Below are 16,779 nucleotides of genomic sequence, written 5' to 3'. Positions count from 1 at the left end.
TAAATGCTAATTAAACCAATTCTAATGCATGAACATGAATTTTCCAATATTTTCCCCAAAAGTCAAAAATCGACCACGGGCCCGCTTGGTCAAAACCCGAAGTTCGAACCAAAATTCGATCACCCATTCACTCACGAACTCAAATATGTAATTAGTTTTGAAATCCAACCTCAAATCGAGGTCCAAATCCCCAAAATTTGAAAAGCCTAACTTCTACCCAAAATCACCCAATTTCCCATGAAAAACCCTTGATTTTGAAATGAAATCATGTAAAAAGATGTTATATATTGAAGGAAATAAGTTAGAAATTACTTACTAATGATTTGGTGAAGAATCTTTCTTTGAAAAATCGCCCAAAAGAGTTTAGGGTTTGAAAGAGTTTGAAAAATGGATGAAATCCCATCAAAAATCCCATTTATAGGTCTCAGATGTCACAATTGCGACCAGAGGTTCGCAATTGCGAACCCTTTGGAAACCTGTCATCTTCGCAATTGCGAAGGAAAGTGTCGCATTTGCGATGGTTGGGCTTCGCAATTCCCAGCCTTTGTTCGCATTTGCGAAGAGGGCCTGCCCAGGCTTGGTTCGCATTTGCGACATTGTGGTCGCATTTCCCAAGCCTGACCACTTCGCGATTGCGAAGCCTGATCTCACAATTGAAGGATCAGAGGCCTGGGCAAAAATACCAGACACCAGCTGCAATTTTCCTAAGTCCAATTCACTCCGTGGCCTATCTAAAAATCACACGAGCCCTCGGGGCTCCAAACCAAATATGCACGCAAGTCTAAAAACATCATACGGGCTTGCTCGTGCGATCAAATCATCGAAATAACATCAACAACTACGAATTTAACCTCAAATTCATGAGATTCTTCAAGAACATTGAAATTTCCATTTTCTCAACTGAAGGTCCGATTTGTACAAAATCAACTCCGATTCTTACCAAATTTCACAGATTCGACTTATTTATTATTTTAAACCTGTACCGTAATCCGAAACAAATATACGGGCCCGATACCATCAAGAACATGCATCATTTCTTTTCAAAAAGCCTTTATATTTTCCAGCAAATAATATTCTTTAAAAATACTTTTCTTGGGCTTGGGACCTCGGAATTCGATTCCGGGCATAAGCCCAAGTCCCGTATTTTACTACGGACCCTACGGGACCGTCGGATCACGGGTCCGTGTCCGTTCACCAAGAATGTTGACCAAAGTCAACTTTAATCAATTTTGAAAGCCAATTTCACTATTTTTCTTAAATTTCACATAAAAGCTTTCCGGAAACGCGCCCAGACTGCGCAAGCAAATCGAGGTGAGACAAAAAGAGGTTTTCAAGGCCTCGAAACACAGTTTTGACTTTTAAAACAAAAGATGACCTTTAGGGTCATCACATGATTCTAACCTACTTTCTTTCAATTACCTATTACATTTCATGAGTTTTCAACCTAAAATCTAGGATTTTTATGGTGGAAATTGGGGTTTGGGTAGAAATAGGGATTTTTGTAAAATTAGAATTTAGACCTCGAATTGAGGTCGGATTTCGAAATAAATTAGATAATCGGGCTCGGGGGTGAATAGGTAAATGAATTTTAGTCCGAACCTCGGATATTAACCAAGCGGGCCCGGTGTCGATTTTTGACTTTTTGGGGGAAAGTTTGGGAATTCTAAATTTATGCATTTTAAAATATTTGATATTATTGAGTCAATTGTGGCTAGATACGAGTGGTTTGGACGCGAATTTTAGGGGAAAGGCCCCGGTAGAGCTTTGAATTGACTGCGGAGTGAGGTAAGTGTTGTGTCTAACATTGACTTGAGTGAATTAGGAACCCTCGGACTATGTGCTATGTGATTCTCATGTGAGTGGCGTATATGCGAGGTGACGAGTGGTTATATGCCACCGAATTATCTGTTTTCCCTGATTTACCGCTTTTCCTTAATTATTTCCTTTCCTGTCTCAACTCTTATATGCTCTAAATGCTTTCCATGCTTAACTGCTACCTGTTAATCAATATTTTCTCCTGTTAATGATATTAGCATTTTTTTTTCATAGTTTCACGAATCCCTGCTATTTGCTTAAATTGACTTGCTTGCACCTTCTAATTGTAAATTTGTTGGATTGGTCTCACTATGTAGTAGTACTTGTGTAGATTCTTTTATTGTACAAGGTTTCCTTTTCGGTTCAGTTTGACACTTATTGATCGTAAAGGTTTTGCGGTTTGAACTATTGATTTGACTGTATACATTTAGTGTTTGGTACTGATATGGTGGGATCGGGCTGCACGCCGCAGCCGGTGTAATAAGGGTGAATTGATATGGTGGAATAAGGGTGAATTCGTACTGTACAGTGGGATTGGGTTGCACGCCGCAATAGGTGAAATAATGGTGGATTGATAGGGTGAAATAAGGGTGAATTATGATACTGATATAGATATATGGTGGGATCGGGTTGCGCGCCGCAACATATACCTATTATTTACTGTTGTTGATATTGTTACGGTGAATATGGGAGGATTTTGTGTTGTCTGGTGGGATCGGGTTGCGCTCCGCAACAACTTATGTGTTTGCATTTCTTGAGTTGTGTTGGTTTTCGGTATTCTCATTTGAACTGCTAAGGATTGGTAATTCTGGACAATACTGGTTTATTTCCTAAGGCGGTAGTTATCATTTTTAGTTGACTTCTTCTTCCTGTTCAGTATTTCTATTTTTCTGTCATTATTATCTATACTGCGTACAGGTTGTTGTGTAAGTGACCCGCCTTAGCCTCGTCACTGCCTCGTCGAGGTTAGGCTCGACATTTACCAGTACATGGGGTTGGTTGTACTGATATTACACTCTACACTTTTGTGCAGATTTTGGAGTAGGTCCCAGCGGCGGCTACTAGAGAGCTCGGATTAGACAGCCTGCAGAGACTTGAGGTACAGCTGCTCAGCGCCCGCAGCTCCTGAAGTCTTCTTCTTTGTTTCTATTTGGCTGTGTATTTTCGTTCAGACAGCTTTGTATTTATTTCAGACCCTTGTATGTATTACTCTAGTAGCTCGTGAACTTGTGACACCAGGTTCAGGGATTTTGTAGTAGGTGTTTGACAGTTTTAGCTTCCGCATTCATATTTTAGTTATTTCGCTATTTCTCGTTATTCAATTCAACTGTTAAAAAGGGATAATAGGTTCTAACGTTGGCTTGCCTAACAAGTGAAATGTTAGACGCCATCATGATCCCGACGGTGGGAATTCCGGATCGTGACAATAAGAAAATCATGTTTAGCCCATAAAAATAGGGAAAAATATAATTAAGCAATAATTAAGTAAATATTTCAAAATCCTAGCAAGATTAAGTAATTAACAGAACTGGCAGCTAATTAACTACATTACTAGCCGAAGCAAAATAGATCTCCAAAATCTAATCCCTAGATTATGGAAAATCTCACCATAAAATATCTCAACAATTTTATACCTTATTTAGCAATTTTCTATATTTTACTAATCTTGATCTAATAGCGAATCTGATTTTTATTTTACTTTTTTTAGTATCTTATTTATTTGTGGTATATAATATATGTAGGTGTATTTAATTGTGTTATATATGATTCAAGTATTCAACCATAAATATTGATGGTATATAAATAATATAATATATATATGTGCATTTAGATTTGTATGTCTTATTATATTTGTAGTATAATAATGGTATATTTTACATTCTTATGTATTTATTGTTTCGATATGCAATGGATGCATATTAAAACAGACGTTTGCAGCGTTATTTTTATATAACTAGTCTCATGGTACGCGCGATGCGCGTGTCCCCCATCTTGCTGTGTAAATTTTTTTTAGTTATAGAATAAAATTTTAAGCTTATAATATTTTATTAGGCATCCTAACTAACAGCATAGTAATACATGACACTAATTGTCAATTTAACTTTAATTATGATGTCATAGAATACAACAATACAAAGATAACTAAAATAATGTATCAAGTTTAATAAGTTTTCTTCACAAAGTTACTATTTGTGTATGTGTTTTCACAGAGCCGATATTTGATTGATTTTAGCATACTCCTCGTACACAGAATATTTTATACTACCATTTGTTTAAATTAATGAAATTAACAGAGATATTTTCTTATTGTATTCAATTGATGCAAAGCAGATTTGATTTCTCATGGTAAATATCTCTTATATTACCTTCCATTCATGAAGGTCCATTAGAAGTGCCTTTCTTTTTCTACTTAATTATTTGACATCGAAAAATCTATCATATTGTAATGTCGACGGGAGTAAAACAACAAAAACAATGGCATGAAAACCCATACTGAATCTCTGGTGATGCTTTCGGTAGAGAATTACTTGAATACGTGAACATCAAATTTACAAAAGATAAAGTAAGATATCAGACATAAAATTGTTAGTATATAAAATTTTTTTGCTCAAAGAAAGAGAACTCAAAGAGCAACAAAGCTTGAAACCAATTTTCTGTTATGTATGCAATGATCCAAACAACATGTGCAAAATTCGACAATAATTCAATTTTAATTTAAAATGATGATCCTACATGAGAATAGTAAACAAAAATCACAATTGACAATTGGTGCAATTGTTTAGCAAGAATGCACGAAACTTTATTATTAAATAAGTTCAAGAACATACTACATGTTAGAAAATTTACCTCAAATCATAAATAAATTATCGATACTATGAAGAATTTATGATAAAGAACGTATAATATTGCTTCTCTTATAGAAGTGGCCTGCTCCTTTTTCTTGGAAATTATTTTGGTTTCAGAATTCTAAAAACTCAAAGTTAATTCTAAACCTAAACAAAAAAAAAGGTAATATAAAAGAATCTAAACTTATGGCAGTATTTAACAACCTACGATAGTGGTTAACATGGGAATTAAAAGAATCCTAAATCTAAAGGAAGGCATAAACAAAGAAAAGGCTAAAGAAGCCTAAACTTAAAGGAAAGCCACACGGCATTAAAGAGTCCTAATTCTAAACAAAGAAAAGCTTAATAGAATTATATTCTACACGTAAATAAAGAAAGCCAACAGCTGCTTGTTTTCCCGCAAAAAGAAATTATTAGCGATTAGAATTACAAATATATCCAACATAAAATATAGTTACAAAGGGTAAAAAAGGCGAACAACATTTTGATAGGGTCTTCGTGCTTTTAATATAGTATAGATACACATTATATGTATCGTATAATACTATTATACTTGACTATATATGTTTTTATTTAAAAAGGTATAGGAATGGTATTTCATATATATTGAGTGTGTTTGTTAATCTATATCTATATCTATACTATATTAAAAGCACAAAGACCCTTAGTGAAAATATCGTTCGCCTTTTTTACCCTTCTAAAATATAGTTTATACTGGACAAATTAGTCATTTTATTATTTTCCTAGTATTTATGACTTTAAGGTCAACTAAAATATTATTGTTTGCAACAAATTTGGGCAGAAAAAGAAAATTGCAATCACAAACAACTATAAAGAAAAAGAGATTTTATTGATAAACATTGTAGGTTACAACTCTGTTTATCCCTTGATTCTCCCCTCTGATTTATTCTACGTGATTCGAGCACCTTACCGGCGTATTTCTCGAACATAAGACTTTAAGCAAGACATTTTTGACATGTCTTTGATCTCTTAATGAATACTCCAAGAGTTTCATGGAATTTCGGTGATCTCATATTTGATCTCTTTGCGCATATTCCGAGAGTTTATGGAATTGCTGAGATCGTCTTTGAAGGACATTTGTAGCCTTATTGATAGACATGAATTAGGGTTTGGGTGGAGTAGCCACCAAGTAACCCTAATAGACTCCAATATTTCAAGAGTTGTCTTGAATTTAGGATTTATCTTGATCTGTTAAAATTTCAGTATCTACAAATACCCCCTACTTCAAGGTTTGTCGAGGTGTAGGCTTGCTGAAACTTGAAGACGAGACTTGAAGTACCCGACCATCACAACAGATATTCTTGAAACATGAAGTTTTTGATTTGCTGGAGGAAGAGATGAAGGGCAGACTGGTCTCACTGGGCGTGCCAATTTGTTTGCAATAACATTGGGCAGAAAAATAAAACTACAATCACAAACAACTATAAAGAAAAAAGGATTTATTGATAAATATTTTAGGTTACAACTCTGTTTATCCCTTGATTCTTCACTCTGATTTATTCTACGTGATTCGAGGGCCTTAGCGGCGTATTTCTCGAACATAAGACTTTAAGCAAGACATATTTGACATGTCTTTGATCTCTTAATGAATATTCCAAAAGTTTTATGGAATTTCAGAGATCTCATATTTGATCTCTTTGTGCATATTCCAAAAATTTATGGAATTGCTGAGATTGTCTTTGAAGGACATATGAAGCCTTATTTATAGGCATGAATTAGGATTTGGGTGGAGTAGCCAACAAGTAACCCTAATAGACTCCTAATATTTCAAGAGTTGTCTTGAATTTAGTATTTATCTTGATCTGTTAATATTTCAGTGTCTACAAATACCCCCTACTTCAAGGTTTGTCGAGGTGTAGGCTTGCTGAAACTTAAAGACGAGACTTGAAGTACCCGACCATCACAACAGATAATCTTGAAATTTGAAGTTTTTGATTTGTGGGAGGAAGAGATGAAGGGCAGACTGGTCCCACTGGGCGTGCCAATTTGTTTGCGTAACATTAGGCAGAAAAATAAAACTGCAATCGCAAACAACTATAAAGAAAAAAGGATTTATTGATAAACATTGTAGGTTACAACTCTGTTCATCCCTTGATTCTTCCCTCTAATTTATTCTACGTGATTCGAGGGCCTTAGCGGCATATTTCTCGAACATAAGACTTTAAGCAAGACATATTTGACATGTCTTTGACCTCTTATTGAATATACCAAGAGTTTCATGGAATTTTGGAGATCTCGTATTTGATCTCTTTGTGCATATTTCAAGAATTTATTGTGTTTCCGAGGCCTTGAAAACCTCGTTTAGAGTCACCTCGATTTGCATGCGCAGTCCAGGCGCGTAGCCGGAAAGCTTAAATAAAAAAAATATGTGAAAAATGATAAAATTTGGCTATAAAATGAGTTAATATGACTTCGGTCAACGTTTTGTGTAAACGGACCTGGACTCGTGATTTGACGGTCCCGGAGGGTCCGTAGGAAAATATGGGACTTGGGCGTATGCCCGGAATCGAATTCCGAGGTCCCGAGCCCGAGAAATGAATTTTTAAAGGAAATTGTTTTCTGAAATTGTTTAAGGAAATTTGAAATGAAATTTGATTAGAACATGATGGTATCGGGCCCGTATTTTGGTTCCGGCGCCCGGTACAGGTCTTATATATGATTTAAGATGTTTCTGTGAAATTTGATGAAAAACGGATATCATTTGACGTGATTCGGACCTTAAATGCAAATTTGATGTTTAAAGAAGTTTTGAAAAATGTCATTGATCTTGAGGTTTAATTCGATGTTCATGATGTTATTTTGGTGATTTGAGTACACGAATAATTCCGTAGGATGTTTTTGAGGTTATGTGTATATTTGGTTTGGAGTCCCGAGGGCTCGGGTGAGTTTTGGATAGGCCACGGGGTGAAATTTTGGACTTAAGGAATTGCAGGCCTGCAGACTTCGCATTTCCCAAACACTTTTCGCAATTACCAGGCTTGTTCGCATTTCCCAAACTTTCTTCGCAATTTCCAGGTTCACATTTCCCAAACATTTTTCGCAATTACCAGGCTTGATCGCATTTGCCAAACTTTCTTCGCAATTCCCAGTTTCGCAATTCCCAGGCTTGTTCGCATTTTCCAAACTTTTTTCGCAATTCCCGGGTTCGTATTTTCCAAACTTTTTTCGCAATTCCCAAGCCACCAGAGGTTGGTTTGCAATTCCCACATCTGAGACCTGCAATTTTATACTTAGCCGATTTTAAACCCCATTTTTCATATTCTCTCAAACACAAACACACTTAGGCGATTTTTCAAGAATTCCTTCTTCTCCAAATCAATTGTAAGTCATTTTTAACTAAGTTTCTTCAATTCTTAGCATCTTTTATCGTGATTTCAACTTTAAATCAAGGATTTTCATGGGGGAAATTGGGTGTTTTGGATAGAACCTAGGTTTTTTAAAAATTGGGGATTTGGACCTCGATTTGAGGTCCGATTTCAAAACAAATTATATATTTGGGTTCATGAGGGAATGGGTAATCGGGTTTTGGTTCGAACCTCGGGTTTTGACCATGTGGGTCCGGTGCCGATTTTTGACTTTTTGGGTAAAACTTTAGAAAATTCATTTTCATGCATTCAAATTGATTCATTTAGCATTTATTGATGTAATTAAGTAACTTATGACTAGATACGAGCGAATTGGTGGTGGAATCAAGGGGTAAAGCTATAATTGAATCGTGAGTTATGTTCGAGGCATCGAGGTAAGTGTTTGTTCTAACCTTAGCTTGAGGGATTAGGAGTTGAGTCCTATTTGCTATGTGGTAATTGTCGAGTACGACGTATAGGCATGGTGACGAGTATCTATACGTTGGTTTCTAGCATGCCCGTGAGTCCTTATATTGTGATTATCATGACTTCGTTGTATCTTTCATGCATTGGTGATGGTTTCTAATTGTTGCATAAAGTTTGTGGAAAGAATTGTGACCGATGAGCATTGAGGAGCGTTGGCTCAAGTTATATAACGAATTGTGAAAGTATAAGTGACAATTGAACTTTTAGAGCATTGGCTCGAGTTGTGAAATGAGTTGTGAATGTATAAGTGATAATTGAAACTCTAGAGCATTGGCTCGAGTTGTGAAGTGAATTATAAAGTAAAAGTGAGAAAGAGAAGAGATCATTATGTTGTCACCCTTGCCGGGCTATTGTTGATTTATTTGTTATCTCCCTTGTCGGGATGTGGATGTTATTGATGTTGTTCCCTTGCCGGGATTTAATTGTTGACTTGTTGCTCCCTTGCCGGGATTCTTGTTGCAAATTTACTTTATTTCCTTGCCCTATTATTTGTGATTGTTGTTTGGGTGAGGAAGAGAGTTAAAGCATGAAGGGTGATGCCGTGCATTGTTTGTTTTGTGAGGAAAGAGTGTAAAGCACGAAGGGTGATGCCGTGCCGCATGATGTACCATTCCGTGCCTATTATATTGATTTCATGGTAAGGAAAGAGTGTAAAGCACGAAGGGTGATGCCGTGCTGCACAATGTACCATTCCGTGCCTATTGTATTGATTCTTATGGTGAGGACGAGAGTAAAAGCACGAAGGGTGGTGCCGTGCACTTGTCCTTGATTTCCCTGATTCTTGCTGATAATTGAGTTATGTTGCCCTTTACGTTTATTTACTGATTTTCTGTTATTATTTGGTTTTTTTCGAGGTTATAGATTCCCTTACCCTATTTTCCTTGTGATTGTTGTTTTGGGTGAGAGAGTGTTAAAGCACGAAGGGTGATGCCGTGTATTGTTTTGGTGAGAGAGAGTAAAAGCACGAAGGGTGATGCAGTGCACTTGTCTTTGATTTCCTAATTTTTATTGATAACTGTGTTAGGGTTTCTCTACACTAAATTGCTGGTTTCCTGTTGATACTTGTTGTACCCTGCAACATGATTTCCCCTTCCTATTTTCAATTGAACTGTGGTGATCCTCATATTTACTTGTTGCTCTTCTGTTACTATTCTATGTTTCCCCGCAGTATGTTTTTCCCCCTCCCATACTTGACTGTATATGATTGTTTCTTTCTGTACTTCTTTTCTGCCGTATATAGTTAAATTGCACAGGTTTATTTGGTAGTCTGGTCCTAGCCTCGTTACTACTTCGCCGAGGTTAGGCTAGGCACTTACCAGCACATGGGGTCAGTTGTGCTGATACTACACTCTGCACTCTTTTGTGCAGACCCCAGTGTTGTAGACTTCGGACCACAGTGGGATTGCTGATTCTTGCTCATCAGGCGACCCGAGGCAGTCCTGCAGGCGTCCGCAGGCCTTGGCGTCTCCTTCTATCTACTATTCCTGTTTCTTTCATACATTTCTAGAGACAGTGTTGTATTTATTTCTTTCAGCCCCTTTATTTGTAGTATTCTTAGACCGTCTGTGAAACTATGACACCAGTTCTGGGTAGTCGAGACTCAAATAGTTAACTGGATTCATGTTCAGCTAGCTTATTGCTTTTTCTTCCGCTTATGTTAAATTCCGCTGTTTAAATGATATTACTTCGCAATTGTTAATGAATATAAGATGGGTAAAAAGGTAAGTTGTTCACATAATTGGCTTTCCTAGCTCACATTAGTAGGCGCCATCACGACTCCCGAGGGTGAAAAATCCGGGTCGTGACATTTATGGATTTGCTGAGATCATCTTTGAAGGATATATGTAGCCTTATTTATAGGCATGAATTAGGGTTTGGGTGGAGTAGCCACCAAGTAACCCTAATAGACTCCTAATATATCAAGAGTTGTCTTGAATTTAGGATTTATCTTCATTTGTTAAAATTTTAGTGTTTACAATTACATATTAAATTATTTCTTTATATGAACTAATATAGGAAGTCCTAATAGGATTTTGCAATCAATTAGTATTTCATTTAATCTATAGAACTATAAGGAAAAGCATAAATCTAACTCGTGAAATTTTTGGTAACATATTTCTTTTAAGGTGTGGATTCCAAACGGCAAAGTACTCTTATATGTGAAAAAAGTCTTGAAATAATTAAACTCAAACTATATTATCAAATAGGTTATAACATTTGAAAATTTATCTTATATAAATCTCACACATAAATGATATAATAATAATAAACAAAATAAATAAAGGAAAGAATTAAAAATATCAAAGAAATCGGAAGTATGGGTTTCTTGGATAATAATAGAGGTGCTTCACTTTTTAATAAAGTTTTACGTTTTCAGATATAAAATTACTCATTTTATGTTACGAAGTTTAAAATAGACCATAATATTCCATTAATAATATTATTCTATATTATATTGTTAGCTTTCAAAGTTTTAAACTATTTATCATATTTATTCAAATGTCGAGAAGAAATCCATTATAACTCAGAAATTATCAGTGATTCCAATAAGATAATATTTATGAAAATCTTTAATTTTTAAAATAATGTTAAATTAATCTAAATATAAGTGGATTTCTTGATTAAAAAAATAATTGTTGCTCCTAAGAAATTATTCAAATTTTAGATTTTTTTTGGTATATCATGATTGCTATTTCTTTGAGATTATAAAAGTTTTCCTTTTTTTTAATTGTTTAGAACACGTCTTGCATGGATGTTTTCACCCATTCGATTTTCTAACTATTTGAAAAAGAGAATTCACATACACATGAAAGGGGGTTCGATACAGAATTGGAAAGGAGCTCTTGAGAAGATTAATTGTTACCCTTAGGAATGCTAGTATTGTACTGTTTTGTAATATCCTTAACTAGATTGTTGTGATTGGGATTGTCAGATACGTAGCTTAAGAAGGAATACTTAGGCTAGAGTTTGTAGGTGAAGGAGTGTAGATGGTCAGACTGTAATGTAATTATTTTTCTAGAATGAATACAAATGCTGTTTTGAAAAAAAAAAAAAAAGAGAATTCATATTTAAAAAATCTAATTAGAATTAAAATTTTAAAATTTAGTAATAGGTAACACTGAGGAATTTGAATAAACCAAAAATATTATTCTTTTTCAAATTCAACATATAAGTGAAATCATTTTCCAGTTAACACAATTCTTAAGGTATATAAATTATTTTCGTAAAGACCATTGGTGATGAATGAAATCTGAAAATCAAGTGAAATGCTTCAATTGACACGATCTTAGGGTATATAAATTATTTTCATAAAGACTACCATTGATGAAAGAAATCAGAAAATCAAGCGAAATCTCTTACACTAAAGTGTTAAGAGTTAAATTATTTAAATTCAAAACTTAAAAAAACAAAGACGATTCTATTGATACAAAATGTATTCAAAATAAGCTGACATTAATTTCTTTTTTATTTTTCATCAATTCCTACAATTGACTCTCTAAATTTTTTTATATTATGTTATTTATTATAAAATATTCATTCAAAATTAGTCATTTTCAGATTTTACATTACCACTTAATTTATTTTTTTAGGAACTATATGACCAACCTCTTCATTTCAAATCTGTAAAAGAAAGATTCAAATTTTAGAAAAATTACGTTAATTTGAAGACTCTTTAAAGAATCATGAAAAAAAATATAATAAATATCCGGTCATTTTAGATGATATTATGACACAGAAATGATTGTAATTGTCATGTAATATTCAAAAGGATGTTCCATTTAAATTTAAGAGGAAATACATGTGTTCTAACAAGAAATGTTGACCGATTTTTTAGATTTCACATTAAAAAAAAGTTAATTATTTTTTAAATATTTAGAATTATAGAGTTAGCCAATATTACAATAATATTAATTTTACTTGTATAGTCATCACGCCCAACTATGCCTTATAAAAAGGACACGCGGACGTTGCAAATATAATCTGAGTATTTAGCCCAGAGTCGAACCCACAAGGAATTAACCTATCAATTACTCTCGTTAGACTTACTAAATTTCACGGAATCAACATCCCAAACGTTGTAAATAACAATCGATGGTATTTCTACTAACTACGAATGAAAGTAAATAAGCAGCTGAAAACTAACTATTATTAAGTTGTAAACAATTAAGAGAAGGTTCTAAGGTTATGATTTTCCCTATTGATGGAATCCCTTCCGGTTATGCTTCACATAGATTTGCCTAATTATCTCTATCAATCATGAGCACTATTATTACTGTAAATCTCTCCCGAGTAATCACAATAATTTACTAGACGCACTCTCCCGAGATACGCTAGCTGGCTTTGTTTATTACAGCTCACTTTAGATCACACCCAAGGCTTCGTTATCCCTAATCTCGCCTTTAAACCCTCGGTTATTGATCCCTCATATACTTTGGGAGTGGTGTTGTTCAACAATTACCTAAATATGCACTCTCTCCCGAGTTAGCACACTAAATAGGCACAGCTAATTGAGAATCCTGTCAATTAACTACAACAAGCACATAGTTGAACAAATAGAGATTAAACTGGGCAACTATATTAAAATAACAAGAAGTTCACCCGTCAATAGGTTCCATCAAAACCTTAGACTAAATATTTAGCTACTCATATTAGTATTCATCAAAACAATATTCAAGGTCATCACAAATCGTAAAAACAAAAGGGAGAAAGGAAAAACTCGATGTTGAATTATACTCCTTACCTCTTGCCTCTCCTTGCCTTGAACTAAGTTATGAAAACCTTGATAATGAATCTTTGGGCGAGCTGGACTTTCTATAGGTTAAGTGGATTTTCCCCCGAACTTCCAAGTTTACCCCTGAAATATACTTTTTCGGAACTTGGCTAGCACGGTCGCGCTAATGAGCGCGCTAGTGACCGCGCATATGCCCTATCATTCCGCCTCGACTAACTGGGCTAGCGCGGTCGCGCTAGTGGACGCGCTAATGGCCGCGCTAGTCCAGATCTCCATTTTAGCTCTTCTTTCTCTCGTCTTCCCACGTACTCAGCTTCTAGGGGCTTTTCTTGCTTCATTTTAGCTCCGATTACCGTTTTAAGTCCTCATTCATGCCAATGACTCCTGCAACGTGTGAAATTCACAATTAGAGCCAATTTATCATCATTTAACTATATTATAACAGTGAAACATGATCAAGCTGGGGCATAAACAATCGCCAAATTACATAAATCTAGCCTATTATCAACACCCCACACTTAAATCATTGCTAGTCCTCGAGCAATCCACCACATTCTATAGAGCTTCCTTCACTAAGCATTATTCCCTAACGCATCACACCAAGAACAATACCAAAATTACTCCTAATAGTGAACAATCCTTGCCTCAAAAGTCGACTCTCACGTGCCGTGCAATATTCATACTTACTCAAATTACCCTTTATAGAGGTCAAGACTTGCCTTTCCTTCGTGAATCACATACCCTCACATCACACAAGAGAGTAGTTCCACAAATGTTAACTTCAAGACAATTAGGACGTAGATAAACAAAAGTCGCTCACTCTCCCAAAGAACATTCAGATGCCACAAAGATGCACCATAGGCTTGCCCGTAGTGTAATACTCTACTAATCGAGTCCACTCAGTCTAAGATCAATAATTAGGACTTCACTTGGTTGTAATGTAGGCTAAGGGACGGGTAGGATATATTTGGATATAGTGACTAACCTCCCTAAGCACTTTTAATACAATTACTTTAACTTTCACAACCATACTTATGTCACCCAGATATTCCACCTCATTTGTATTTACAACATCCCACTCCATTAGGTGCAATTGCAACAAACCACCACTTATCGACTACAACACCACTTATCGACCTAATACATTTGCTCTAAACAAAAAAACCTCTTTTTTTCTTTCTCTTTTTTCTTCTTTTTAAGTGGCGCTTATTCTTTTAATTGTCCGAACACTGCACCTTTCCTCTATTCCCTCGGTTCCACTCAAAAACCAAACCACCACCCCACACTTTTGCTTTTGCATAATTCAATACTGGTTATGTGTGCTTATGGAGTAAAGGGTTCAAACAGATGTCCATTCAAAGCAATTGGGTAAGGTTCGCAATGCGGTTACCAAAGAAACAGGCTTATAGGCTCAACGGGTTGACTACGATGTATTACATTTAGGTGGATCTATTTTATATGTCTGGCTCAAACAAAGAAATGCCTGTATCACTTCTAAGACTGAATGAAACTGCTATTTTGATTTGCAAACACACGGGGCAAGTTCTAGGCATCAAATGTGAATCATGGAATACAGTATAAAACTCACACCCACATGGCATATGACTCACTCCGGATTTGGCTTATCAAAGACACTCTCTTCTGAGTATTCAAGTCAGTGACAAACATACAATTTAAGCACTTTAGCAAGAACAACCGCTGGAGACTAGGCGTTACACTCTAGTGTCTATTATATTCAGGTTGTATCAACGCTAAGGATTTTTCTTCGATTCCAGCTCGTAGCCCATTAATTCCTAACTAAACTAAAAAAACAAACTAAAAAAAACTACCTACACACGGTTCAGAACTAAACCCTTGGAAAGAACCGTGGCCCAAAGAAAAAACCAGGGGGAGTTACTCACTACCTAAAAAAAAACATCTTTTTGTCTTTTCTCTAGACGTAACTTCCCTCAAAAAAAATTGTCTAAGGATCCGTCATCAGGAAGAGTCTCCATATTCCCTTTTTTTTCTCGACCTAGTCCCACAGAAACCCGCCGAAAGAGATCTGTCGTTGGGAAAAGTCACTTACCTACTCTAAAATTACCTAATGGAAACTATACTCAAAACACCAAAAACAATCAAGAAACAAAAAACATCAACCAGTCAAATTGCTACATATACATATAACATTGAAGTATCCCCCACCCTACACTTAAAATGTAGACATGTCCTCATGGCATTTTAAATTAAAGAACAGTGAGGGCCAAAGGAACTACCTGAAATATCACTCCTGATCGGAGACGGTGTCTGGTTCACATTGCAAGCACGACCCAAAGCTCTCAGCCAGCCTAAGAATTTCTTTTCCGACTTCACCTGCCGGTCAGCCACCGCGTCAATGCGGGCACCCAAATCAGTGACTGAGTACGCAACCCAGCCACCTCCATGCTCCAAAGCGGTGAAAGCGGGACACCCGGCAGACTCCAGAAGATGTTGCAGTCCCAGATGGTGCTGCGGCTGCTGCAATTTGATCATGGGCCTGTGGCTCGGCCCCACGTCCTCCTGCGCAGTCCCCTCATCCTCAGAGTCATCAGAGTCACTACTATCCTTACCACCTGCTGCTGCCGGCTCCTTTCCAGTGGTATCCTTGTCTGCCGGAACTTGCGGACTTTTGGCACTATACCATCCACTGCCAGATTTTCCGGCACCCTAGCTGCCCTGCAAAGTTTAGTAACCAATGACGGGAAAAAGAACCCATACCTCTTTATTGCACAGCGGGTAACATCTCCGTATGAAATCACTCTGGCCACGTCAAAGTTTGTGACCATTGATGAAGCACCAGGTCAGAGCCGCTCGAGGGCACTTCACCTCCATAGTGTTGGAGGACGGGAGCAGACGGTTGTTTGATAATATACAACCAGCACTTTCCTTCATAAGTTAGTGCCGAGGAGTGGAACTTCTCACCATACTTCATCCAGGACAACCTCCTTTCCAGGTACATAGATTGTTTCAAAGAACGTGTCCCAATGCCGAGTATTTTCTGCCATACCCCACATAAAAGTCATTCATACGGATCCACAGGGGGGGCAGCTGGTACGCCGTCCGTATAGCCTCAACAGAGGCATTCACCGCCTTTCTGTGCACCGTGACTACGCCATCGACATGCTCCTTCACATTGGCGTAAAATTCTCTAACTACCATTACATGCCTTCGCCCGCTCCTCAATGAAAGTTTGCAACCCACGCCTCACACGCTCAGTATACATGTGAGGAAACCCAGCTGGACTGATCCTATGTAAATGCCTCTCTCCGGAATCGGCTTTTTTAGTGGCCTTCTTCGCAAAACGGGTCCTGAGCTTTAGCAGAGAACAACTACTGCTATCAAAGGGCGAGCAGGGGCTGCCCCTCGTGCCCTGGACGAGCCACAGTTGCTGCTCGAAGAGGCACCTGTGGCGTGGCGTTTTCGAGGTGGGAGCCATAGATACCTGAAGAGCAGAAAACACATTAGCACAGCCCAACACACAAACTTATGACGCATTGCAGTTACTCAGACTATTCAC

The sequence above is a fragment of the Nicotiana attenuata genome, unplaced genomic scaffold (genome assembly GCF_001879085.1).
Source record: "Nicotiana attenuata strain UT unplaced genomic scaffold, NIATTr2, whole genome shotgun sequence".
In the NCBI taxonomy this organism is placed as follows: domain Eukaryota; kingdom Viridiplantae; phylum Streptophyta; class Magnoliopsida; order Solanales; family Solanaceae; genus Nicotiana; species Nicotiana attenuata.
This window is presented reverse-complemented; position numbering follows the sequence as displayed.